Source organism: Pipra filicauda, unplaced genomic scaffold, assembly GCF_003945595.2.
Source record: "Pipra filicauda isolate LSUMZ 115617 unplaced genomic scaffold, ASM394559v2 scaffold61_size3293851_pilon, whole genome shotgun sequence".
Lineage (NCBI taxonomy): Eukaryota > Metazoa > Chordata > Aves > Passeriformes > Pipridae > Pipra > Pipra filicauda.
The window spans coordinates 278,132-304,192 of NW_024104776.1; positions in this window are offsets into that span (position 1 = coordinate 278,132).

Consider the following 26,061-nt stretch of genomic DNA (forward strand, 5'->3'; position numbering starts at 1 on the left):
GCATTGATATAGCACCAATTCATCACATAACAAACAGAGGTTTTGCCTAAAGTGAGATGCAGAGAAGTTAATTACTGAATAGGTTTATCATCAGATAGGTTGACCATTAGTTTAGACCACTTGCTGTAAACATTTTAAAGATATTGCATTCAGAGCTTTGCTGAAGACACTTTGAACCTGTCTTTTAGCCTGATATGAATAGTTGAAATCAGCCACAGATGCTGATTGAGACAAAAAAGATCCTGAAAAATATTTGCACAGGGGAATGATATCTGTCATGTAAACAACCATTTGAAGAAGTTTTTCATTGCAGGGTAAGAGCTGTGCCAGAAGTTTTCGGCCAACCATACTTGGTTTTGCTGACACTGTGGCATATTGGTGTAAATGATTGACTGCATGTTGACTTTTACAGAAACTCTATGAACGCGTAATAGGAATCTCTTCAAAGTCAATAAGTATTCATATTTGAGACTGTTTTATCTATATTCAGAGTTGGATTTATTTTCTCATTGTGCTGTTCCAGTTAATTTTACAACCTTCTATTTTGAAAACACAAAGTTTTCGTTAGTTTTCCTTCAGATGGTGATATTCTATCTTTGGTATTTGCTCCAAGGGAACTAAGATTTAGAAAGTCGCAGTGCCTATGGAATTGTATTGGTTTAAATTGCTATCTCAGGATTTATGTCTTGATAGATTTTTTTTTTCCTTAAAATAGCTTTTTAATATGTTTAATATGGCTAAACACTGTGAGCCATGAAGTTCCTATGGAAGATGACTGTCCGCCTTTTGTGCAGAGTAAGGCTGGACAAAGAGGAAGAGAGAAGAAACATTTGGTTAGCATAGGTGGCAGCCATGGGCTGGTTTCTGGATGTGAATTATGATCTGACGGTTACTGTGGATGCTATGTCTCCATTCTGTTTGACCCCTGAGAGCCTTTAGGCAGCACTGCTGACGCATTCCTCTTTCTCTTTGTGTCTCTTACCATCATCTCCAAATGGCTTTTGTCTACCCTTTCTTTTAGACTGTCCTTTGTTTTCCTACTCTGTGTGTTATTGAGAAATCACATGTAAATAGATGTGCTGGGATCTTCATGGTGATCTGTGTCATCCAAATTTGTCATTCTTTTATCCCTTTCTGGGATAAGAGCACCTTCTGGTGCTTCCACAGACATACAATCTCTGTTCCTAGCAAATGTAACATTCCTATTACAAATCTCTGTGCAGAGAAAGAAGAAATTGTTGATGTACCATGCATTTGTTTGATGCACTGCGTGGCAAAAACTTGGTAGGGATAGCTTAGCAAAAGTAGAATAGAAATTGTCAGGATAAATTAGTGTTCTCTGAAATTTGTACTTCAACAGCCTTAAAAGGAGCTGCAGACAGTCCTTTAGCTATTGGATATATGAGGCCTTAATTGATAGCTTTCTTTGCTATGCTTTTAGCAGTGCTCTTCTGTCATCAGAGAGCATGTGGAGAATGATACATGCAACTAACGCCCCATGGGAGCAGAGAAATTCCAAGAGCTGGTGCAAACACAGGAAGCAGCTGTCGGCAGCTTTTTTCCTCTCTGTGTAAGAAAGATACCATGAGGTACCAGGGAATGTAAATCTTTGTATTCTGAGACTTCAAATTCTGAAAGGCAGCAGGTCTAATATAAGGACTTCCTTTATCCTGCTATTGCCTTAGGACTCACTTTCCAGGAAAGCAGAAAGTGAGCTACATATATATAAAATCAGAAAAAAACGAGTAGCTGCCAACCCGTTGGGGTTGCAGGGGTTAATGGCACTGTAGACCTTAAACTTTGACTTCCTCTTTAAAAACACTGTTGCTTTGTGAGTCATGCTTTTGTACTCTGCCTCAGAAAGCTCAGAGTGTAGAGAAGGTTAAACATAGAAATAATAAAATAAATAAAAGAATGTTTTAAAAAGCTAAAAGGAAAACAAAAGAGTGAGGTGTCAGTAGAACAGAGACACCAAAACAAGAAAAGGAAGACTGTGGGTAAAAGTCATGAAAGGAAAGCCAAATGTAATGGTGAAGTCAGAAAAGATAGGTAGACTGATATTACAAAGAAAGATAAACCCAAGTGGGTGATGTAGGAATTAGTCAATGGAAGCATTATAAAGTATAATGCAAAGATATTTGTGACAATGTGGAGTAACAGCCTAGAACAGCTATAACTACACAGCACAACACAGATGCTTCTCAGGCTCTGAAAGCATTATAGCTACATCAGCATGTGCCTGAGTTAATTAATGCAGGTGTGGTGTGAGCTGCAAGGCTTCCAGCCCTGGAGTGGGCAAACTGGCAGACGGTGTGTCAGCACGGCACTTTGAGTTGCATCTGTGAGCAAAGGCCAAGGTTTTCTGACCCAATCTAATACAAAATATAAACAAGAAACCAGGAAATGGCCTTTCTGCAGAGTTTCAGGTGATGAGGAAGAAAGAATGGAATAGGAAGAAAAGGAAGCGGGAGAAAGGGAAAATATAGCTAGAGGGGCTGGATCTCTGAAATAAGAAGAAATCAAAGAACGTGGTGCCTCCCACACATTTACCCCAACAGCTCACATCCTCCTGTCATTCCTTCCAGTTTACACTTCCAGTTGCCTACTTGTGAAGAACTTTAGAGTAAAGGTGAAAAGCAGTGCAAAAGGGCTGGGAAATATTTAGCCTGGAACAGCTCACAGTGGCACTGCTCTTCATTCTGTGTGGTATAAACAACTGTTGCTATTTTCAAGCTGATTATCACTCACATGCTGTTTGGTATTTTTAAAATCCTTGTAATATTGAGAGTTACTATGGCCCATTTACCCTGTCTTTTGGTGGGCGGAATTGAGACAAAGAGAAATAGACAGCTAGCTCAAGTTCAGAGCAGAAGTCTGCCCTAGAAAATATTTCATTCCAGACCTCCATAGTCTTACTCTGCTGTCTTATCAGTGGACATCCATGTGGACAGTCCTCCTCTCATCAATTCCCCAATATAGTAATAAAAATATCACAGATAACTCCAGCACTTGTAGCACAAACTCAATATCCTTCCAAGCACAGGGATTCTGTGACTTTCTCCTGCATCTGGATGAGAGCTACAAAGGAATGAAATATAGTCCAAGGTAAATGCATCGGTGAATTGAAATTTATGTGGAAGAATGAACTAAGTTAGCAATGTAGTTTTGGTGCTGAATTAAATATTAAAGTGAGTGAAATTGCTGCATACAGTTTGGACTGTCATGCATTTTAATATTTAATTCAGAAAGCCTTCTTTTTAAAGCTTCTCAGTTAATCTTGCAGAAATAAAAGACAAAATCAAATTCTGGCCTGCTACAGAAATTTAAGTAATTGCTTGATTCAGAGTTTCTTTCAATTCTGTTGTGAAGAACTTGTCTTCTGAGCTGCAATTAAAAAAGATGTTTTTCCACTGAAGCCTCAATCTAGGTGAACTGACGCAGACTCTCTTTTTTTTAAATTAGTTTTTAAAATTTATTTTTCACTTTTAATTCATAATTATCTTATTTTTTTCCAATGGTAGCTACCCATGGAAGTTTCTGTAAATCACTCCAATAAGTACTTTTTTAAAAAAATGAATAGCGGGTTCCAAGATTGTATGTAAAATATGAATATTATAATTATAATAGTTCAACAACTGATTGAAAAGTACTGAAAAATAAAAAAAAAAATTAATCTGTAAATGTGGAGAAAATTAAGTACGATGGTCATGAAAAAAATGGAAAAATTCTATTTATTTCAAGATGAATACTTATTAGAAAATGTAAATTATGATACATATGTATATACATAAGGCATTTGAAAGGATGCTGCTTTGGTTATAGTATCAAACAGACAAAATTTGAGGAATACTAAATGACAGCTGTAATCTTTGTGCTGTTTTATAATCCATCCCCATCCCCTTTATACTAAATGAGATGGGATACAGAGGAAATTGTATGTGATTTTATATCTGAAGATTGCATGTCGCTGTGTCTATGCAAGAGGGGAAGCATGAGGACCTCTGAAAATAAAGAATAAATGTGTTTTAAGCTCAAGTCTGCAATATTTATCTGAAGTCATAAGTGCCTATCACGAGAGCAACGCCAAAGTTTTCAACTGAATCTATTCTTTTTCTGGTTCTGAACTTTGTGAGCATGGTAACAAACAATTATAGCTATGAAAAATAATAGAAAGCATATATTTTCAGTGAGAGCTTTATTGTATTTTCTCCATCAGTGTTAACATAAATTTGTTCCTGACTTACAGTTCTGTCCCACTGTTTTGCTTTAGAGAATGGTGCCTTATCTATAAAGTACTTGTGAAAAACAACTATCTACAGGGATGCTGTTGCATTACATTCTATTTTAAAGGGTTAGAAGTACTTCAGTTAGGTAGTCTTTCGGTATATGATTTTTTTCTTATACTTCTATCATAGTTAAAATATTTATCATAATTATCACTTTATCATATCATATAAAGCAAAATGTTGGAGGAAAATAATTTGAATCAATGTTATCCTTGTGATTTTTGTTTCTGTTTTCTTTATTGTCAATATTTAAGGAGTTTAGTCAGAGGATCAGCAATTTGACAAACATAGTGTAGTATAACATTACACCCCGAATGGAATCCTTGTAATATTTTACATGTACACAGATGACATTTATATTTAAGTATTTTTAACACAGAAGCATAAAGTCTAATTCATTCAAAACCATATCCTTGAGCAAAACCATTGCTGATTATCCCAGCTTGAAAAATATGGAGGGGTGACCCCTCCTGTATGTGAGAAATCAAATTCAGCTTTCCTCTTTCAACCTTGAGAAACTACGTAAAGCATATTTGGAGATTTAGAAAATCTCCAACAAAGCAAATGAAGGCAGAGTTTGACCCACAGGACGTTTGACAGGAAAAAAGGAAACAAGACTTTTCAAGCAATGCAAGAATGCTGAATACTAAACTTAAAAGAATTTGTAATGCCCTCAACTTTGCAATACCCTACAGGGAGTTATCAACTACAGAGGGCAATTTGCATATTTTTGTTAACGAAGACCAGTTGAAACAGAGGATTTCCACATAAACCAGATAGAATTTAAGGATTTGAGTCTTAAACTGTGCTCTGAAAGGCCTACTGCCCAACTGAGAGAACACTTCAAACTCATGAGGTTTTTCCTGAGAAGTCTCTCCCTCTGATGCAGAAATGTTCTGCCTTGATGATCACCTACATTATGCCTGTCAAAACTGCTTAAGAGGTCTGGCCTGAGTATAGGACACAGAGCTGATATAACACCAAAAAAAATAAAGCTGCAATTAAAAAAAAATAGCCTAAGTTATCCAGATTGTCATTTCTGGATAAGAAGTCTTATTAAATCTAGTCTTGTTGACAGGAAAAATATTATTTATCCATATGGGTTTGATTAAGTGGAAGATTAATTGTCGAGCAGGATATTGAGATGTTTTAAATTTCCAATTTTTGCGAAGGAACTTTTCTCCTGTGATTTGCTGTGCATCTACAATTTACTGAGATGAGAAATCCTTGTTTATCACTGTTTATTCTCCATGTGCCCAGAGGGCTTGGGGTAAAAAGTAAATTAAAAATTATCTTGTCTACATGTTTTACTTAGAGCAGTGATGATGTGTGTGTTCTCAAGATAGAGAACAGGCGAAAAAAATATTTGTCTAATTTGTTTTCTTTACAAATCTGCCTATCTGCTGACTCTATATAGTTTACAGTGTTCTTAAAATATAGTCTGTAGGGATGTGAAAGAAAAACTGTGATTGATATAAATGTCTGTCTGTATATCTGTCTGAAGTAACACTATCATGACAGTGTTTTCCATTAAGTGGTAATGATACTCAAGAGTCTTGATCATTGTCTGAGGTCTTAAAAGATTTAGAAATATGTCTAGAGGATATCATAGATTAAAGAATATCAGATGTCATCACGAATCTGATGGTTAAATCTGTGAAAAATTAAGGTTGGTCATGCAGTCAGTAAGAAAGAGGCAAGCCATTGCAACTGGTAATGAAGAGTTGTCCCCCTTGAGTGTCAATCAGCCCCTGTTCTTGCTCACACACTGGCTTCTGGCTGTCTTCCAGCTATCTTCAAGTATAACATATTACTGAAGTGTTCTGCTGCTTTGAGTATATTCTCAGTCTTTTCCAGGTGTCATCTCTAAGCCTTGTAAATTTACATTTTTTCTGGGCTCTCTATTTTCGGCCTTTTCCTACTCTTCACATAGTCCTAAATGCCTTTCTTCAGGGACTCTTGACTTACCTCCCCCACAGCGCAACTGACTGATGACTGAAGTCAATGCTTCAACTTTCCATCACTCATATTGAAGGCAGAATTCCTTCCCTCTTCCAACAGGAAAAACTTTGCTTCCTGCTACAAATGACATGAAAGGGCAATGCTAAATGAGTTACATGTGCAGGTACACAACTTTACAATAGGAAATCAATGATTTGGCTACAGCAGCTGTAGTACCCCTGATTCAGATGTGTGAGTGGAAAGAGAGAGACTATTAGATCCTGGTGATGTTCATCATGTCAGATTCACATTTGTCACCAGGTACGTGTTTTGGCACTGGTGGTGATTGACAGCCTGCTTATCTACAGTTATAAATTTAAGGCTTAGTTTGTGAACCTTTTATGTGACCCTCAAAAACTTGCTAATCTGATAGGATTCAATAAAAGACAGAAGGGTACAGTTATTTTGCGGATTCATCCTGCCAGCCAGACTGATACAATCCCCTGTATCCACACCAGTAGTGTAAAAATGGCTGAGTTTCTCTCTGGCAGAGAAGACTCCGTATGCTTTATGGACAGTAAAATTCAGAGAGAAGATTATGTCAAGATTTATGTCTGATTTATGTCAAGATTTATGTCTGCTCTTATTTAAATTAATGAGGGAAATCTATCTAGGGGGAATGTATGCATGAGATCCAGTTGGATTAACTGTTTTAAGAGCAGGATGAAAGCCTACAAGGTTGCATATATTACTAGACGTTTTCTTCTACTGTTTGCAGTGAAAAGCAAAGTGACATTTCCTTTTTCTCCTCCTAATCATACTTTTACTGAAGAAAAGGAATTTTGGAAGTTATGTGATTATGAAGAATTTCATTTTCTTTAAGATCTTAAATGTTAAGAGACTAAAGAACTTAGTTACTACAAGTGGGAACATGAAAGTCAGCTGGAGATGTCAATTTACTAGGACAAATCAGATTAAAAAATGGAGCTACAAACTAAGTGTACTTTTATAATGACGATAAATTAATTATGTTAGTGCAGCCCATTAAACATTCCATTTATATATCAACACCTTGGCAGGTGGAAGAGTTCCTAATCTGATGGTTTAATATTTTTATGATATATTTATCTTTTTGGTATCAGTTTATATTCAATAGTGCATCTGTTCTGGGACTCCATACAGATGCTTACCTGCTGTCTCTTTGCCAAACTGGAAGTGGTCCCACCTCAACAGTGTAAGTATTCGTAGAGAAAATAACTAGAAAAGTCTTCTGTTCTCCCAGTCATGGGCAGGTACAAAGGCAATCACTGAGGTAGCCTGAGGTCTTGTCAAATGCAAAATAACATTTAATATCTTGGGAGGAAGGAGAAGAATTACATTTTGGTAATTGACTGTATTCAAGTAGTTCATGGTTTCTTATCTGAAATCACAAAGGCAATAACTAAATATCATTGAGTGAGTAAAAGTTTGTGACAATTCTAGAATAACTGAATCTACCAAAATGATAATATTGTGACAGCAATACAGAGTTACATGAAGATATTGTGTCAGAAAGTCCCATCCCCTTAGTATGGTAACTGTATTTCTTGAGATAGAGCATTAAGAGCAGCGACCGAGATCAGGAATTCTCTGTATTGGCCACCATGTGTTCCTATCTTTAGAAGCTGCACTGGTTATCAGTTGTATCAATTGTGAAGTTAAGTGTGCATCTCTTTGCAAGACTGGAGATTTCTGTAGTAAGACATTTTTTATTCAGAGTATTGTAGATGTAAATAGATGAGATGGACAAAAGAAGTTTTTATGTTCTAATTCAATGGGTAAAGAAGGAGGTGTACACATATTGTCCAGCTGTAGGCATCCCAGTATAATCTCTCTAGCCTATATTTATTAGGCTCTCTACAGTTAACAGAAAAGAAAAGGCATATGTTCTCAACCATCAACTGAAACAGCCTGCTTCTCTGAAGGTTCATTGAATGGACTAAGTGAATTTCACAAGCCATATATTATGTCAGACCCAGAGCCAACAACTAAAATTAGAGCTCTTGGGTAAAAGTATATACATTCTGTATATACTTTGATGTGTAATGACTTCCAACTGAGAAATGGAGGTTTGTGGGGTTCTCTGTTTGTTTGTTTGTGGTTTTTTGTTGTTTTGTTTGTTTTGGTTTTGATGGTTTGTTTGTTTTCTGTTTTCGGTTTTGAGTTTTTGTTTGTTGGGGATTGTTTGTTTTGGGGGATTGTTTGGTTTTGCTTGTTTTTTATCCAGGAATTTATTGCCTTTCCTCATAAAGTTGTCTAAAAATAATACAAAACCCAAAGAAAACCCAACAAGCCAGCATCACTTAAATTATGCATATTTCTGAAAATGTAGAGATGATGGTACTCCAATTTTTGTCTGAATATGTTGCATAGAAGTGAAAGGTTTTGGGCGAAATCACGAAGGTCACTAGATTGTTGCTGGTTTTAAGATACTTATATTAAAACATAAAAAGAGAAAAGGAAATCCTTCACCATTTCTAAAAGCTTTTCAATTTCCCTCAGAAACATGCTTTAGGTAAATTTTCATTCAGGATGAATTTTAAATTTTTGGATTTTACTGTGATGAGACTTTAAAAAATAAGCTTTTTCTTATTGATTTAATCTATTCTCATGTTCTAGTACCACACTCAAAAATGCCCCACTCCCATGAATGAAAAGTGAAAAAAATCCAACTTTATTATTTCCATTGTTTTTTCTTGAACTGAATCACGTGGACATTTTATTAGCCATAGTCCTCTTAGCTTAATTATTCTGCTCAGAAGGGGCAAGCCACATAAAAAGCAATAATCAGAACTCGTGAACCGTTTTTTATTTTCAGCATGATTCCTTCTAATGTTATCTTCATTAACCTTCTATTTAATTGAAAAAGTAAATTTCTCAATGAATTGTTCTTGTGTCTGGTTCTGATTCCCTTTTAAAGTTAATACTACATAAAACTTTGTTCCTTGTGGTTGAACAGGCAGTTGATTCTTGCTACAGTCAGAAGTGTGTGTGGGTGTTTCAAGATAAATTGATAATACTGGCTGGAAGCAGAATGGACAAGACCTAGGAGCACTGGAATAACCATGAGAAGGTAAAGAAAAGGAGGAAGGGAAGGAGGAGCTGAGAGGAAGCAGACATTAAAAGGAGCAGAGGGAAAGCAAACCTTGAAAATTGATCAGAAAATTGCTGTCTTGAGAGAAATTGAAACTTTGCAGATGCTGAGGACAAGAAAGACACAAGAAACACCTCAGTGAAGTGCTTTCTTAGAAGAAGTGGTACTGCATTCACATTGATTTGTTGAAGGAAGTAAGACTAGGGAGAAAAGTTAATTTCCTTCAGCTCCTACCTCCATCCATGCGGCAGAAGAAGGGCCAGGCTGCTCAGGCCTTCCCTTATCAGAATCTCTGATGGTGCTGGTAGGTAGCTGTATTCCCTTGCCCTTTCTGCCCCTATCCTATTCAGATGCTTACTGTTTATTTTTCCTATCTGTTTTCTATTTTATGTCCCTTTACACACACTTTTTAAAGTTAATTTTCTACTTTTCAGTCCTCTCACTTGTTTTCTTTCTTCTCTGCAATTTGAATTCCCTTTTCCATACAACAGAAAACTGTGTTAGTTGGGGTAAAGGCACCTATTGATAGATGTTTTCTTCTGTAGTTTGACTTACTAGAGTAATGACAATAAGCTAGGGAAGTACAAACATTTCTGTGCAGAAGTGGGATCCCACCTCGTATGGCAACATTGCCTGTAGAGTAATGTCTAAATCTGGGAGAGGACGAGGTGGGTCTGAGCTGGTTTCTCTTTTTTTCCCTGAATATGCCAATCCTCTGTACTTTTTGCCATTTTGGCATACCCTGCATACCCTTCAGGATTCCCAAGTTGAACAACATTCGAGATTCCCCTACAATAGACTTTGAGGGAACTAAATAATTTACCTCTTAAAAGCTGTGACTGAAGACTGAGCTACATATCCAGGTGACCATTTATTCTGCAGATCTCTGAACATTAAAAGGATATTGAAAGCTGCAGGGATTAAGGGTGGCATTTGTTGTTTTGCCTTTCTTGACATGGTTCTCTTCATAGTTATTTCCATCTTACCTGATGAAAGAGAAAGTTTCATGGTAAGGAGTGACTGGTCAATATATACATATGTGTCTCTCCTCTCCTGGAGGAGGGTTATCTAGGCAGTCCAGAAGACCAGCTGCTAGTGAAAACTTATTTTCTCCCAGTTGTTTTTTGGGAAGGAATTCTTTTTACAGTGTAGAGAACTTTTAGAGCTGCCAATAAAAAACCTGTTTCTACTTTAAAAGAATGTGGCATCTGTCATTGTAAATGTTGTGAGGTGACAGTTTGTTGACTGTCACAAACCAGAGCATCCACGTTTTAAGTTGTTTAGTTTCAAATGAAGTACGGGAAAGGAGAGAAAAAGAAAAATTAAAAGAATTAGGCAAAAACCAAGGAGGAAGAAGAACAGGCTATTAGCAGGCTCAGGGCCCTCATTATGGTAACTGATAAATGGTAACAGGTGAAGTTTTATTCCCATTCTGAATTCAATGTATGTGTTAAATAAATTAGTAATTTCATCAATATCCTTTTGGCTTTATATACTTTGTACAGCAGGAGCGCTCCTGATTCTTTCTCTTTTTAGCTCTGCACAGTGCTATGTGGCAAGGAAGCACTTGCTGGCAGAGTGGCAGAGAGGAGGTGAGCTGGTGAGCTTCTCCAGGGACTTCAGAATAATGTTGACCTCTGGACGACAATTAGAGGACATTGACCATACAGTGTTGATGTTTTGGTGTTCCTGATGCTTAACCTGAAAATGTGTTATTTAGCTGAAATAATAGTAAATAATTTCTCTCTATCCTTGACCACTGCTCTTCTGTCTTAGTGAGGCCTGTTAGTGAAATTTCTTTATGCATTGTTTTTGCAGTGCAATGGAAAATGTGAGCTTTAGCTTGAGTTTGATTATTCATTAAAAAAAAAACTTGGCAGAAGCAGTTTTAATTCAGTTTCTGTAAGGATTTAACCACACTGCATGGTATTTTCATCTGTCAGATAGAAAGAAAATAAATAAAAATAGCTTCTTTGTGCAGAGAACTGAGTCCTGAGAATTCTCTAACAATTTTTTGAGCACCTGGGAGCTTTAAGAGGCAAGAACATAATATATGGCTTACTCAGCTGCATTGTAAAACAAATGGCATGTCTAGAGGGAGCCACAGTCCAATATGCTTTGGCGCTGTTGTATTCTCCTGTGTCCTTTCTATAAAGAATCCTCAATATAATAAATAGAAGTTCAAGGATAAACAATATCCCTTAAAACAAAACAAAACTTAATCAGATGTAACAGATGGCTAAGAATAAACTAACAGAAACTTTGCAGTCAGAAAGAGAACTGTAAGCACTTCATTAATACAGTACTTGACATTTCCTGCAAAAACATTAGAAGTTCTTTTTTTTCTGTAACATTTCTGATAATTCACTAGAAAAGTAGTTGTTTAAGAAGACTGTAATGAAAGAGCATGCTAGTTTATAAATGTGGATTGTTATAACTACCTCATTAAACCAAAAAAAAACCAAACCCCAACCCCCCCCAACAAATCCTATAGCAGAAGCAGAAAAACTTTAACTTAACAAGCAAAAAAAAAAGGAAAATACATCTTGTCTTAAATATGGTTGTTGTAAAATAATCCAGAGTCACTGAACCGAATCACTAATTCTCAATCATTTTTGGCCCTGTTCACTTCCCTTCAGATAGCTGTAGAGAGCAGCTGGTTCATTTAAGCCAAAAAAGTAATCTGAATATATTCATTGGTGACCATGAGAAAAAACTGTTGGAATGGAAAAGGGCAGAAGAAGTTGGATGGGTTTAGGGCATGTATATCTTGAAAATGAGGTGTGGAAGGAGTGAGTAAAACAATCCAGAGCAGGCACCAGTAAGTGCAAGAAATTATCATTTTAATGCACAGCTTTATACGATATCTATGTAAAATTGGCAATATTTAATACAGAAATCACACAGATGGAGGGTGAAGTGTTCAGTAATAGGTCTGGTAAAATAAGTCTTACTAAAATTAAAATGACAGAATGATTTGTCAGCTCTTCCCCCAACACGTTTCTGTTCATAAGATGAATTACCGCACCAATGGAACAGAAAAATACCAAAGTTACTCTTTATCTTTCTAAAGACATGGTTGGGTAAGTAGAAGTTTCTTGGAATAAAGACTAGAAATTTAATCTGAGCAAAAGTAACAGGAATAAACAATTGAACTAAAATGAAGCAAATAACAAGAACAGATTGCATCAGCTGGAAGAACACCAATTTTCATCAAACTGGAGTTTATGCAGAGTATGTAGCAACAAAGGAGTGGATTATCAACCATAAAGTAAGTACGCAATGTGAACCTCATCATGAACCATGAGGTTACTCCCCCAGAACCCAAAGACTCTGAAATCCACTCCTTGGTCTCTTCCCTTTGTGGCAATCCTTAAACCTTTCTTGAGGCTTCTTACAAATTATGCCACACGCTGCCTCCACGTGTTCCTCCCCTCATACCAAGTTGTCTCCTCCTGTTTCTGTAGAACTATTTGTTTCCTGGCAGTATGTTTTTGAACACTAGCTGCAGCTGTCTAAGGTGCTTTCACTTCCCAAATGCCCATTTACTCCTGGAAAGTGCCCTGGTTGTTTAAGATGTGCTAGTACTGGGATTTCTAGTCTGAGCATGAGTGTAATACTGTTACACAATACTTTGGATTTTATAGGATTCAAGAAATTTAGCAAGACAACCGTTCTCTCCATTTTGTATTAGAGCTGCTTCCCACCCTGTATCAAAGCTATTAGAACAAGCTGTTGAACTTAAAATTGATGAATGGGCTTTGGTCCACTCTCCTGAGTGTTCTTTTTACCATGCTGTAGTTCACTGGATAAAACCTGGTCCAAACCTGCTCTTGGCCTTCAATTTCCAGCTAGACTGTTAGGCCCTCAAATGCTGCTTTAGCCTGTGAGTGGCTGACTGGGCTGAGCAGCTGCTTCTGCTGTGAGGCGGCAGAGGAAAGATCGTGTCTGAGGGCAGAGACCTGAGAGCCATAACATCGAACATTGCTGTAATGAAATCTGACCATCTGTTAGTGTCCTGGCATTAGACATTGCTTGCACCTTGTGAAATTTGGATTATAACTTTATTCATTATTACATGAATTAAGAATGAGATGCTTTCAACTACAGTTGATAGCAAAAGTAAAATTTCATGGCACAGGTACTGAACATTAGTTAGTAATGGGAGGTATCAGTGCCCATAAAGCAATGGAAATACCTGACAGGGTGGTTTATGATAGCATTTTTTGGGCTGAAACCACTGTAAATTGTTTCCATTACTAATGAAACTTTTCAGCCATGTTTTCTAGTGAGTTGACTTAATGTGAATAACCTTGTTCACAGAAAGAACTTCAATTTACTAGGAAGTTGACACGAAGAACTTAGTATTTGCTCAGGGAATTGCTTCCGTATAAAAAAGTAACAAAATAATATAATGACCTTTTGAGGATAAACATACTTCTTCTGTCTTCTGTTTTATTCTTCATTCTTTTTCTATTCTGAGTAAAATTGTAAAAGAAAAGTCATAACACTAGAAGCATTTTATGCCATAGCTCTTTTTAAAGTACGTTTTCAAACATTCTTTTAGTTCTATCACCCTGTAAGCTGTATTTTGAAAATATTTATCATTACATTAGCTCAACTTATGAATTTCAGCTTCAAGAAGCATTTGGGGGGGGGGTTGACTTTCTTTCCACTTCAAAAGCTGTCTTTTTATCACTGCTGTGATTTTTATTTGCACTGTGACTATGTTGTGCAACTTTTAGTTGTTCAAAAATTGGGGTATGTTGTTTGTGTTAGGAGATTAGTTATGTAAAGCTAACTCCAAACTATGCTGAGCTATGCTGTTTGGTGGATACAAGAGATGATGCTGGAAGGAACAACAGAATAACTAAAGGATTCTTTCTCTCCTGATGTTAATTCTTTGAGTGATGAAAGTGATCCATTAGATCCATTACAGAGTCAGTAACATACCCAGTTGTCTTTCACATCTGTCCTCATCAGTTCTGACTCTGCTGCTGCTGCCCTATCATAGAAATGAAGGAAACATTAGAAACAACATCACAACCTGATGTGGTGTGCTAGGGTTCCCCCGAAGGCTCCCCTTTCCCACAGTTTATCACAGCAGCATCCTTATGCAAACAGTGCCTAGCAGTCTTTCCCCATCACTTTTTCCCCTGCTGCCTAGACTGCTAGCTCTCTGCTTAGATCCCCTCCAGGCCTTGTACAGCTTCACCAGTCAACTTGAGCTTTGCATTTCTCTTTCTACTCCTGACATCATTGGGCTGTAGTATCTCAGCATGTGGTTCATGTGTTCACTTTATCAAGATAATCTCCTGTGCCCTGGGGCTTTCATCTTCTGTCTTTTCTTCTTGGGATCATTACATTTCACCTATGTGTGCTATTTTTCTGACTTCTAACATCTAATGCTATACTCAGTCCTCTGTCTCATCCAAATCCTACTCTGTTGTTCCTTGTCACGTGTCTAAATTCCTCTTGTGATGTTTCAGTGACTTGTGAAGGCTCTTCAGACTGCCCCCTTAACCTGCAGTAATTTTCAGATGGCTGGAATTGCACAGGCGCAAGGAGTGCTGTTGACTTCAAAGATATTTTCTACTTGACTTTTTTTTAAGATTTGTCTCCATAAAGCTAAGTGCAGGATTAACATCTTTAATTGCATTCTTCCAGGAAGAAGGAATGCATTCTTTGTGTGTGTGTGTGTGTGTGTGTGTGTGTGTGTTTTCTAGAAAATGCATACTATACTAATTCTGTGCAACTGTCGCTACTTTAACAGGACTGTGGTGGGTTGACACTGGCTGAATGCCAGGTGCCCACTGAAGCTACTCTATCGCTCTCTCTTCTCAACTGGGCAGGGGGAGAAAAATATAATGAAAACCTTTTTGAGGCTGAGGTAACGACAGGGAGAGATCACTCATCAATTACCATCATGGACAAAACAGACTTGACTTCAGAAAAAAATAATTTAACTTACTACCAGTCAAATCAGAGGAAGTGTAATGGTTTGAGAGCCCCAAAATCCAATTCTCGAGTCCTAGCCCCCCTCCTACATCTCAACCCAGTGTGAGATGGGTTTTCCAGACACCACACGAGACTCAAAATGGGGGGAAGGGATTATATTACAATGACTGTACAAATAAATATTATAATACATGACACACATAATCATAACTATCTCTACTATGATAAAGCAGTATTTACAATGGATCAAATCTCTTCTTCCTCCAAATAAAAGTCCAGGAGGGAAGAAGAAGAGATCCTTTCCACTCTCAGAGCAACAGTCTCTCCAGGGCAGCAGTTTCTCTCTCTCTCTCTCCCATGCAGCAGCTGTAGCTGGATCACTTTTTCCAAATACACACGAGGGAGACCTCCAAGCGCCTCTCGGCCCTTTGACTCCAAGCGAGGGTCTTTCTCTTCTGTGGGCTGCGTTCACCAGGACAAAGGTTGCTTCATCACGTCATATCAATGAAGTGCAGAAGCCTTCATGACGGTCCTTATCCTCAGGGGATTCAAATTCCCTTACAGAGCTCCCGTGCTCTGATCTCAGCTTAGCTTAGCAGTAGCCGGGGGGTGAAGCCCTCCTCCACATTCCTTCAGCCATCCCGGTCCAGCTCCGGGAAGCCTGAGCTTCTCAGCTCCTCTCTTTTCGGTGCTGTAACACTCCAAGACTCTTCTCAAGTAAGAATCCATCTCCTCCTCCTTTCTAGGAGGTCTCAGAGGGGTTTGGGGAGTATGTTTTCAGTTCTTACCCAAACTCTCTCTCTGTAGAGCTTAGTCCTGCTCTGTCTCCATCAGACATTTCTCTTTGTCTTTCCTCCTTGGCTGCAATGCTTGTTTGCTGCTCCTTATCTTCTGGCTCTTTGCCACTGTTCTCCAGTCACTGCTGTTCTGCCACTGCTCCTGCTGCTGCTCACGGTGGAGAAAAACTCCCAGCTTCTCAGCTACAGATACTTAGCCCAGTCTAACACTGTTTCAAGTCCCTGTAGCCCCCCAGCTGGGGCTGGGGGGGGGCAGCCCCCAGTGGGGCTCTTGCCCCTTCTCCTCGCGGTTTTCATAACATGACCACTCCTCCAACAACTACCACTACAACAACCTGCTTTTCCGGTCTGGGTGATATGTTTATATTTTGCAGAAGCACTCATTGGTTCAATCCCAAAGGTCACCACCCCCTGGGGGGTTACCATTTTATAACTCTAGGGGGAAAACTGTTTTTTCCCCCACCACAGTAAGGTAACAAGAAAAAACCCCAAGTCTTAAAAACAAGTTCCCCCTTCCCTCCCTTCTTTCCAGGCACAATTTTACTTCCTATTTACTCTACTTCCTGCCAGAAGTCTACACCAGCATGGATTCCCTGTGGGGTCACAGCCTCTTTGGGTATTCATGTGGTCCTGTGTGGGGTCCTCCATGGCCTACAAATGGATCTTTGCTCCATCAAGGACCTCCATGGTCTGCAGTGGAACAGCCTGCCTCCCCGTGGTCTGCACCACAGGCTGCGGGGGAATCCGTATCTCTCACAAATTCTCACTCCTCTCTCCAGCTGCAATTGCTGTTGACCAGCAGTTTTACCCCTTCTTAGCTGTATTATCCCAGAGGTGCTACCACTGTTGCTCCTGGGCTCAGCCTTGGACAATGGCAGGTCAGTTTTGAAGTTGACTGGCATTGGCTGTGTTGGTCACAGGGGAAGCTTCTAGCAGATTCTCACAGAAACCACCACTATAGCCCCTCCACTACCAAAACCTTGATACGCAAATCCAATACACCCAAAATATGGAAGACATGATTTCCTGCACATACCTAGAAATACTGAATAAAAATCAGAGATTACAGTGGTACATGAGAAGAAATGAGATACTACTCCGAACCAGTCTTGTGTTCTGACATTCCTGTCCTCTGACAGACATCTCCTGTGTAACAACAAGACTTGTCTGCCTCAAGACAGTACGTGGTGTCTGAGTGCAGCATCAGGAGATACAAATCTGACATGGTTCTGTCTTTTCTCCATGTCTGAGGCCGAATCTCTGATGAAACAACACAAGAGCTCTGCAAAACAGGGAACACACGCTCTCCCCTGCATGCAGATGGGAAGCCCAGACCAGGCTCAGCATGATTCATCACTGGCACTTGAAGTGAAATCTTTTATATTGCTTCAACTCAGTAGCTTAGAATCAATCATGCACTATTCTGCCTGCAGTTTTACACAAGCAGTCCTTTCATTTTTTGTAACTCTATAGAACTTGAGGATTTTTACCCCTTTTCTAACAGGATGGTGAAATGCTGGAACAAGCTTCCTAGAGAGGTGGTTGATGCCCAAGCCTTTAAGAGGCATGTGAACAATACCCTTAACAACATGCTTTAAGTTTTGGTCAGCCCTGAAGTGGTCAGACAGTTGAACTGGTATGTTTGTTTCAACTGAAATCCTCTCCTCGCCTTGCCTCTCCTTACCTCTCCCTCTCCTCTCCCTCTTCTCTCCCTCATTCTCTTCTTTTTTTCTCTTCTCTTCAGCAAGCCATTACATCATTGTTCTGAAGTGACATAGTAGTAGTGAGGCTCAGGGACAGCCTAAAACTGAAGAGCACTGAGCAACCTAGCACTTCATTACTGAAATTCACTAAATATGCATATTTTTTGCAGGAGTTTTAAAGACAGTGGTGAAAATTGAAAGTAATTTATTTTAATATATTGTGCAGGTAATATGGTTCAGATTTGTCTCTGGTGTAAACAACAAAATTTCAGCAGATATATATGTCTGGCATAGGGAAGATTTTGTGAATGGTGGTTTCTGCTTTTGCACTTCTCTGTCCTTTTCTTCCCATGATCAATAACTTTAGCCTGTGCAGTTAAAAATCGCAGTGTTTAACATTTCTACTGGAGATTTTATTTCTTTCATTTTTTACTAGAATCAACTTGGCTTTTTACTTTTCCGTTCTAAGGTATAACTGTTAATGGTTGGATTCTCCAACTTTTAATTCTGCATGTACTGAAGGTGCATAAAAACAAAAAGAAACAGAGAAGATCAATTTTTACGGATCTGATTAAAAATACATGTGTTGTGTTTCATAAGCATGTAACTCCATGCAAGGAAAAAAGATTCATTGAAAGGATGCCAGATATGTTATATGAAGTCTGGTCGTTGAATTGTTTGAGATGTTTGCCAAGCTTTTCAATTAAGGTTTATGCATCCAGTACAAAATTCATTATATGTAAGTAAAGACACTTAAGCAGTGATAAAATAGTCCCATGAATGCTTTACTATATGGTCAATTCAATTTTCCAAATGACAGATCAAAAATACGAGGTGGAATAATATTTAAAGTAGATTTTCCCAGATGTGACTAATTTCTTATACTTTCGTTAGGAATTATGAAATTTATTATGTTGTCCAATAGTGAAATTATTTACATATTCATTTAAGTGCTCAAATTCAAGGGTTTATTTCCTTCTTCTTCTGTTCATTTTTCCTCATGTATATGGTATATAAAGGAAGGTTGAACTGTAAACAGGAAGTCCATGCAAACTGGTCTATGTAAAGCATGTGTAAAGTTGGATATTCCTTCAGTATCCTGGGATTATGGAGTTTAGACTATGGAAAAAATAATTTGATCACACTTTAGCTACAATTAATAATAATGCAGCCTGTGATTTCACTGGTATTTTAGTGTGTATAACTGATTCCTTAGTCACTTAGGAATTTGCAAAAAGCATTGAAAAATAGCATGTTGTGTGAAAATCTCAAAACATTATCTAGATAGGCTGAGCTTTTTCTTCTCACTTAATGTATTTAAGAGAAGATACCAATTACTTTTAATAGAATTGGCTGCGATAGGCTGTTCTTTGCATTTTGATATGTGCAAAGACTGTGTTATAAAACTCTTGTACATAAAATTGCATTGAGTTGAAGTCATAGACTTCAGTTTGGCAATTATGGGTAATTTTTTTCTCTGCAAGAAAATTCATTGGATTTATGTAGAATTGTGTTTTATTTGAGGGTTGTTTCCAGAGTTTATATCTACGAATTAGGTTTATATTGTGGATGCAACACATTTGTTCTGGCAGTTCCAGGAAAAACAAGGTACTGACAGTGCTCTGGGAGCAGAATTATACAATTGCTGGGTAATTGAGACCTTACCTTTAGCTGCAATGTGGAAGTAGCATGGATATTACTGGTGTTTGTGCAAATCACCCTGTTTCTTAGTAAAGAAAGGAAGGGGACCAGACTGGATAATGAGCTCTTAGGCAGCACAAAACTCTGAAGGGATATGCACTGTGCAAGTGCAACCATATTACTATCAAATGTTGCACTCGTTGATCCCTATCTAAGCTTCCTGGAAATGTCCTTCCTTTGATCCTCCAACTGAATAGCAGAAGAAGGGAACAGATTGCTTGTGGGAGATCAATTCTAGCACCAGGATCCATGCTTTTTTTTTTTTACAGTAAATCCTGTTTTGTCGGTTATTTGCATGACTGAAGTTTTTACCCATTGTATTTATTTTGATTTAAGACTAAGAAGCATTAAAATGAAACTCTGAGCCCTGTATCCGCCCATGTTAATAGTAAATAATTAATTGTATTTTTTCAGTGCCATGACTTGTATTAACTTTCTCATGACAGTCTAGTAATACACAGTCTTTTACCTTTTATTTTTTTAGCTACTTAAGTAGTTAAAAAATTCCAGTAGTCACATGCTTAAATCAAAGCAAGTATGAATGCACTTACAGAGGCAGGATATAAATGAGGATACCAAATTACATGCTGCAAGGAAAATTAATATTTTTTAAAAGGCCTTAGATAATAGTATTTAAAATGAAGCATATAAACAAAAACCTTTCCCTTCTCCATCCTTCTCCATCCTCCAAGAAAAATGAAACAGATTCCTTGAAAATTAATTTATTTTTGTTTGGCATTCCTAGCAATGCATATTTGCTACCATAATATTAACTGTTTTTCTCATGTTACTTTTATTTTAGAAGTTTTCTAATGAGGAGGAAGATGCTGTGTAAGGATTAAAATGAAATAGTAAAAAGTAAGAGTACCTGCAACCATCCTCCTAGATATGTGTATTTTGTAATGTATCTTGAATGGATAGAGTACATAAAATAAATCCATGGTTGAGCACAACTGAGCCATACAATTATTTATGAGTGACAGACATTGGTAGGAACTGAATTTTTACAATGAATCATTAACTTTTCTCTTATAGTGCTCTGGTTTTCCTTCATAGTTTCAAGTACCAGAAGTATTGTATAAATCAGATAACTATGGACTGGAGATGTTATACCAGGTCTCCTAAGCAGATATTAATAATATATGTAACAAATAATTTTCTTGCCATTAATAAGGATCTATTTGATAACAATATTTTTACAGCTCCGTGGTCATGTAAATGAAGTTAAATGCTTAATAGTGTTATGCAACTAATTAGCTCATAAATACTTGCCAAATATATGCAAATGATAATTGAATGCAAATTCAATTCTAAACACATTGCTTGAGAAATCATGTATATTTAATTTAAAATATACTTTTGCAGTGAAGTTTTAACACTGATATTGTAAAATATGCATACATACTCATCAGATGATGTAAATATATATGTTCTTTAGGAAAGCGATGCTTTAACTTACATCATATTTACTGTATCTTGGAATTACTGCCTGATGAAGAAAGTTTATTCTTTAGTGTTAGGATAAAACCTGCTTCATGTTATCCTGCCTTCCAGTCATTGTACACTTCATGTCCACTAGCTATCAATATTCTCCCAAATACATTCTTATGTGTATAACATATAATTCACGCCTTTCAAGTCAGACTTCTGCTATAGTACACAAATGGCCAGAAGTTTTATTGGATGTAAATGTCTATGCATTTTGGTAGCTGAGACCAATCTGTCTATAAGACATGTGTAACGTTTTAAAGGAAAAAATCTGAGTGGTCTTAGGCAGTAAGACACCCTTTTACAGACAGCATTAAGTGCCTCATAATGACAAATCAGAGTGCTGATTTATTTAAAAATAATTAATTGAAAGAGACTGCAAATACAGTATAGAAGATCCATTAGTGGGGGGTGGAGTTTAATTAAAATAAAATTTTTCTAATATTAAGTAGATTATGCCTCAAGAAGCATTAAAAGATATTATATATGTTCATAGAATAATTCAGAGGGTGACCACTGGGAAAACTGCATTATATAATGTCTCTTCAACATAAGGCCATTAAACTTTAATTATTCAAATAAGGTCTATTTTTTCATTATTTAGATATACTGGCTCCAAATACTTTTCCCCCCCCTGCATTTATGATGTTTTATTTCCGGGAAAGATACTTCTGAAGCATGAAACCTTGGAAAAATGTTGTGACTGAAACATGAAAGTGAGAATGGGCAAGTTTCTAGTCTTCAGAAGGATATGAAAAGCTGTCATGGATGACATCACAGACAAGAAACTGAATCTTTTTGCACAGATTAGGAATTATTTTTTTCCCAATGTTACCAGGAGTCAGGATGACTGGATTTCTTTTCCATTGTTTCAACAGCTTCTGGAAACAACTCCTTTTTGTGCTCACCATGGACAGGTATGTACTGTAGTTGGCTTGGCAGTTTAAATCCAGTTCTAGTCTAGCTACTTTGCTCATTGTAGATGGGAAATATACAGAACACAAGTCAACATAGCCTGCCGAATATAAACATGTCTGAACATCAATTGCACTTTTCGTTACTATTTTATTATGCTGTTGAACTCACAAGAATACAGTCAACTTGGACAGTTCTGTAATCATACCTCTGGTTTCAGAGCAAGTTTGCACTGTTGGCAGAAACCAAGAATGGTTTCTGGTGCCTGGAAGGAAAAGTGGACAAGAAAAAAACCAACAGCAATGTACAAGAGTTTTGGAGGGTTAGTCAGAGCCAAGAGCAAGATAAACTGTGAGGTATTGATGTACGAGACTTTTAAATGCTGGTCCAATGCTGCTTCAATTTAAATTAACACTAACTAACCAGCAAAAATCCAGCACTTGTCTACAATGTGCAGCAGGATCCAGCAAGAATTGTCATTCTGTAGCAAGTTACGTGACCTGTAATCATCGTATAGGAGGACCCTTGACTTCATCATTGACAATAACAGGGAGGTGCCACTGTTGGTTTTCTTTGGCAGCAGTTTCAGAGATGGGAGCCTTCTGGCAGGTAAGCCTTCTGGCAGGTTTATTATCAAAATTGTTAGAAAAACAGAAAATTGTGAAAGTAGGGTTAATTTGTATCACACAGGTGAGTTCTTAGAAGGAGACTGTGCTATAGAAGTAGTTTAATAAAGCACCAAAGTGTGACCAGTTTTTTCAAGAAAGTAGTCTACTGATGACCATAAAACATTATCACATTCTTTGTATTTTGACCGGACTTCTTTTGAAACGGGGTATCTGATTCAACTTCTGCAAGCTTTTGTTATTCCTCAACTGAACAGAATAGACTACTGCTGTTTTCTATTTTCAGTGGTGGAATCACAAGACAGAAAGCATGATCTTTTTGCTAATGGGTTGAGAATTTAAATCTCTGGCTCCTAAGACTGCACTTATCTCTTTTTTTCTTCATTATTTTCTAAATATTTCATTGCTGGGAAGCCTTTTACTGTTTCTAAAGTGCCTTTAACCAATTTTTTAGCCCATTAGCTGTTCTTCAGGAACTCATCCTGCTTTCATATTGTTGCAAGATAAACCAGTACAGGCAATTATAGATCTCAATTATTGCCTGTTTATTTTTGATCAGGACTATTTGAAGTCATTACTGTTCTACCTTTTGTGACGGAAATGGCACATCCAGTGCTCTTTTCCACTTAATATTATTTCAGTAGTCCTCATGTCTAAATGGACATTATGAATCCTTCTTTGAATAGCTCTTCTACCTGTGTGGGTAATACTCATGCAGTGACTCGGAAAGCTTTGTAGGAGTCACAGTTGCATGAATTTCCTTTTTCCTTTTCTGTCTTCATACTTTCCTCTTTCCTACAATTTTTCCATGTTGATAAACTGATTTGACTGGAATAGTGTGGGAGCCTAGAAGATAAGGGGACTAATGTGTATATCTCAAACAGCAATAGCCGCATGGCTATGGAGCCAACCAAGGCTTGTTGGTAATAACAGTCAAGGATTGTTGGTAGTAACACACTGTGAGAAAGAACAGGATGCAGCTGGAGAAGGAGACCATACAGAGATAGAGTAGGACTTTTCTGGGACAAATGTCCTTGAATTCTAGTTCCTGAAGACAAGCACAACACAGTGCAGTGCAAGTGCAGGAATGAGGTTAAGAAGCGGGCATGGACTGTAAGGGAGGATCAAGACCACCAAAGACCCCTGAAGCCCTGGACCCATTTCCAGAAAGGCCTAGTAGAATGGACTGTGCATGATAACTAATTTGCATAAAAAGCAAAAATATTATATTCAGGGTGGGGAAAACTTAACTATAAAAATGTATCCCCATGAAACCTGGATGTGCATGTGCCCAGGACTCTGGACATTCTTTCTTTCTTTCGTTCTTTCTCTCTTTCTCTCTCTCTCTCACTCTCTCTATTTCTCTCTTTCTCTCCCTCTCTTTCATTATTTTTTCTCTTTCTTCATTTTCACCCTACCCTTTTATCCAAACCCCACTGCTGTGTACTTATATGAGGAGATCAGGGACTAATATACCAATTTGCACATCAAGTGAGTAATTTACTAATAAAACTTTGTAAGCTTGTGCAGACTTTCTGACTTACGTTGTTCTTTTGACCATGAGCATCTACAAATCTTGCGTGCTCCTTTCCCCTTAAGAGTGGGATGTCACAAATAAGTATATTAGAACTCTTTATACTTTGCCTCATATCTAATGATTGTAACATATTTTCTACCAATAGAAGTGAGATTCTACCTCAAATGTCAATACTAACAAAAGCATTTGCACTTGCAACTTGAATAGTTTACCGAATGCAGCAAAATAAGAATTTTGTAATTCACTCCTCCCTGTTATAGCAATAATGTTGTAGATTAGAAATGAGGAGTGATGAATGGAAGGAGAAACAGAGCTATGAGAAAAAAAAAAGCAACCATTTTTTAAACCAAAAGTCAAATTAACCCTTTCCTTCTAGGAATCCAAATACCTATAATCTTCACCATTTTTGCCATACTCTTAGTAATTTATAGTTTTGTCTGGATCTGAATTCAGGAGGAGAAAAATAATATGTAAACTGCTGCTTCTTGTGCTGACAAACTAGGAAGAACCACAGGTTACAGAGATAGCTGTGGAAATACAGTCAGAATAGTGACTATATGAAAGATAAATTCTACAAAAAGTGAGATTGGTTAGAACCTGGTTTCTGCTAATGAAGAGTCCTGTCATGATGCCCGTGCATTTATTTTAGATTTTGTTTGGCATTTCAATCTTAAAAGAAGCCATGTTCGTTTGAACAACAGACCTGCTAGTTTTTCTCAAAGGGAAAAAGCTATTACAGTGAAGCAGTGATTTTCTTCCATCATTTCTTGCAAGTAGGATATTTCAAAATCATAATACTAATGCTTACAGTTTGATTTGATCTTCAAGGAAGACACATGAAGGAAGATTTGTAGAAGCTTTTCATGTGTATAATGTCATTATCTTTTGAAGTTAAATATGGCAAAAACATAGATACAAGGTATTAGAGTCAATGGCACTACAAAGGAGAATGTTAACAGCTGGATTTGATTTTGCATCTCTGAACAACCAGCAGGGAAAATTGTCTGAGTTGTCAAAGCTATAAAGAGATACTCACTCATCTTGGACAGGTACTATATGTATGCAGAAAGAGGAGTCACTCTGGCTACTTTGACTACCATGTGTTGTAATTAACTTTTAAGGATAGAGACTTAAATTCATCCTCTGTCAGGCTAAGTGTTGCTGGAGATTAAGGATAAATATTGGAATCACAAAATAAGGGGTCTAAAATTAGTCTTTGAGGAAATAAAAGTTGAGTTTTGTGACTGGATTGGTAGGCAATGTGACATCATTCACCAGGGGAAGAATCTGTAACTGATCTGAAAAAAAATCTGGCTAAGAACACCCAGTACAGGGAAACACACTCAAGCAGTGGATTACAACAATTGTTTCGACATATGTAAAACGTCCTGAATATAAAAGCAAGCTCTAGGAAATTTCCATAATAAATAAAAAATACACTTTTGCTGCAGAGTAGGAACTATGTATTTCATCTGTTATTTTCTCTTACACAATATAAATATTGTTCTGAACATGTTTAGCCTATCTGAACAGAATGGTATTTCTGTTCTCTGTTATTCTTACTCTCCTATTCTATTCCTTTATCTCTTTTGTGTATAATTTTTTGTATTTTCCTCTCATCATTTGTTCTATTACAGCAGTTTATTTCCAGCTGCCACGAGCTTCACACTCTTATTTATCCACCGAAATAATAAATACCAAAATATCTGTGGTAGACACTGAACACTATCATCAGATTTCAGAAACTTTGCCCAAAATTAGCCCAGTGGTGCATACCTTTATTTTTCAATGAGATTGGTTAAGCAGTAGAACAATTTCTGCAGAAAGGTTGTTGCATCTCTATGTTTAAAAGGACAAGGCCTTGAGCAACCTGATCCGATTTTGAAGTCAGTCCTACTTTAAGCAGATGCCCCTTCAATGAAAAAATATTGTTTTAGTCCAGAACTTTGTTGTTCTAGTTTAGCTAAAAAATCAGA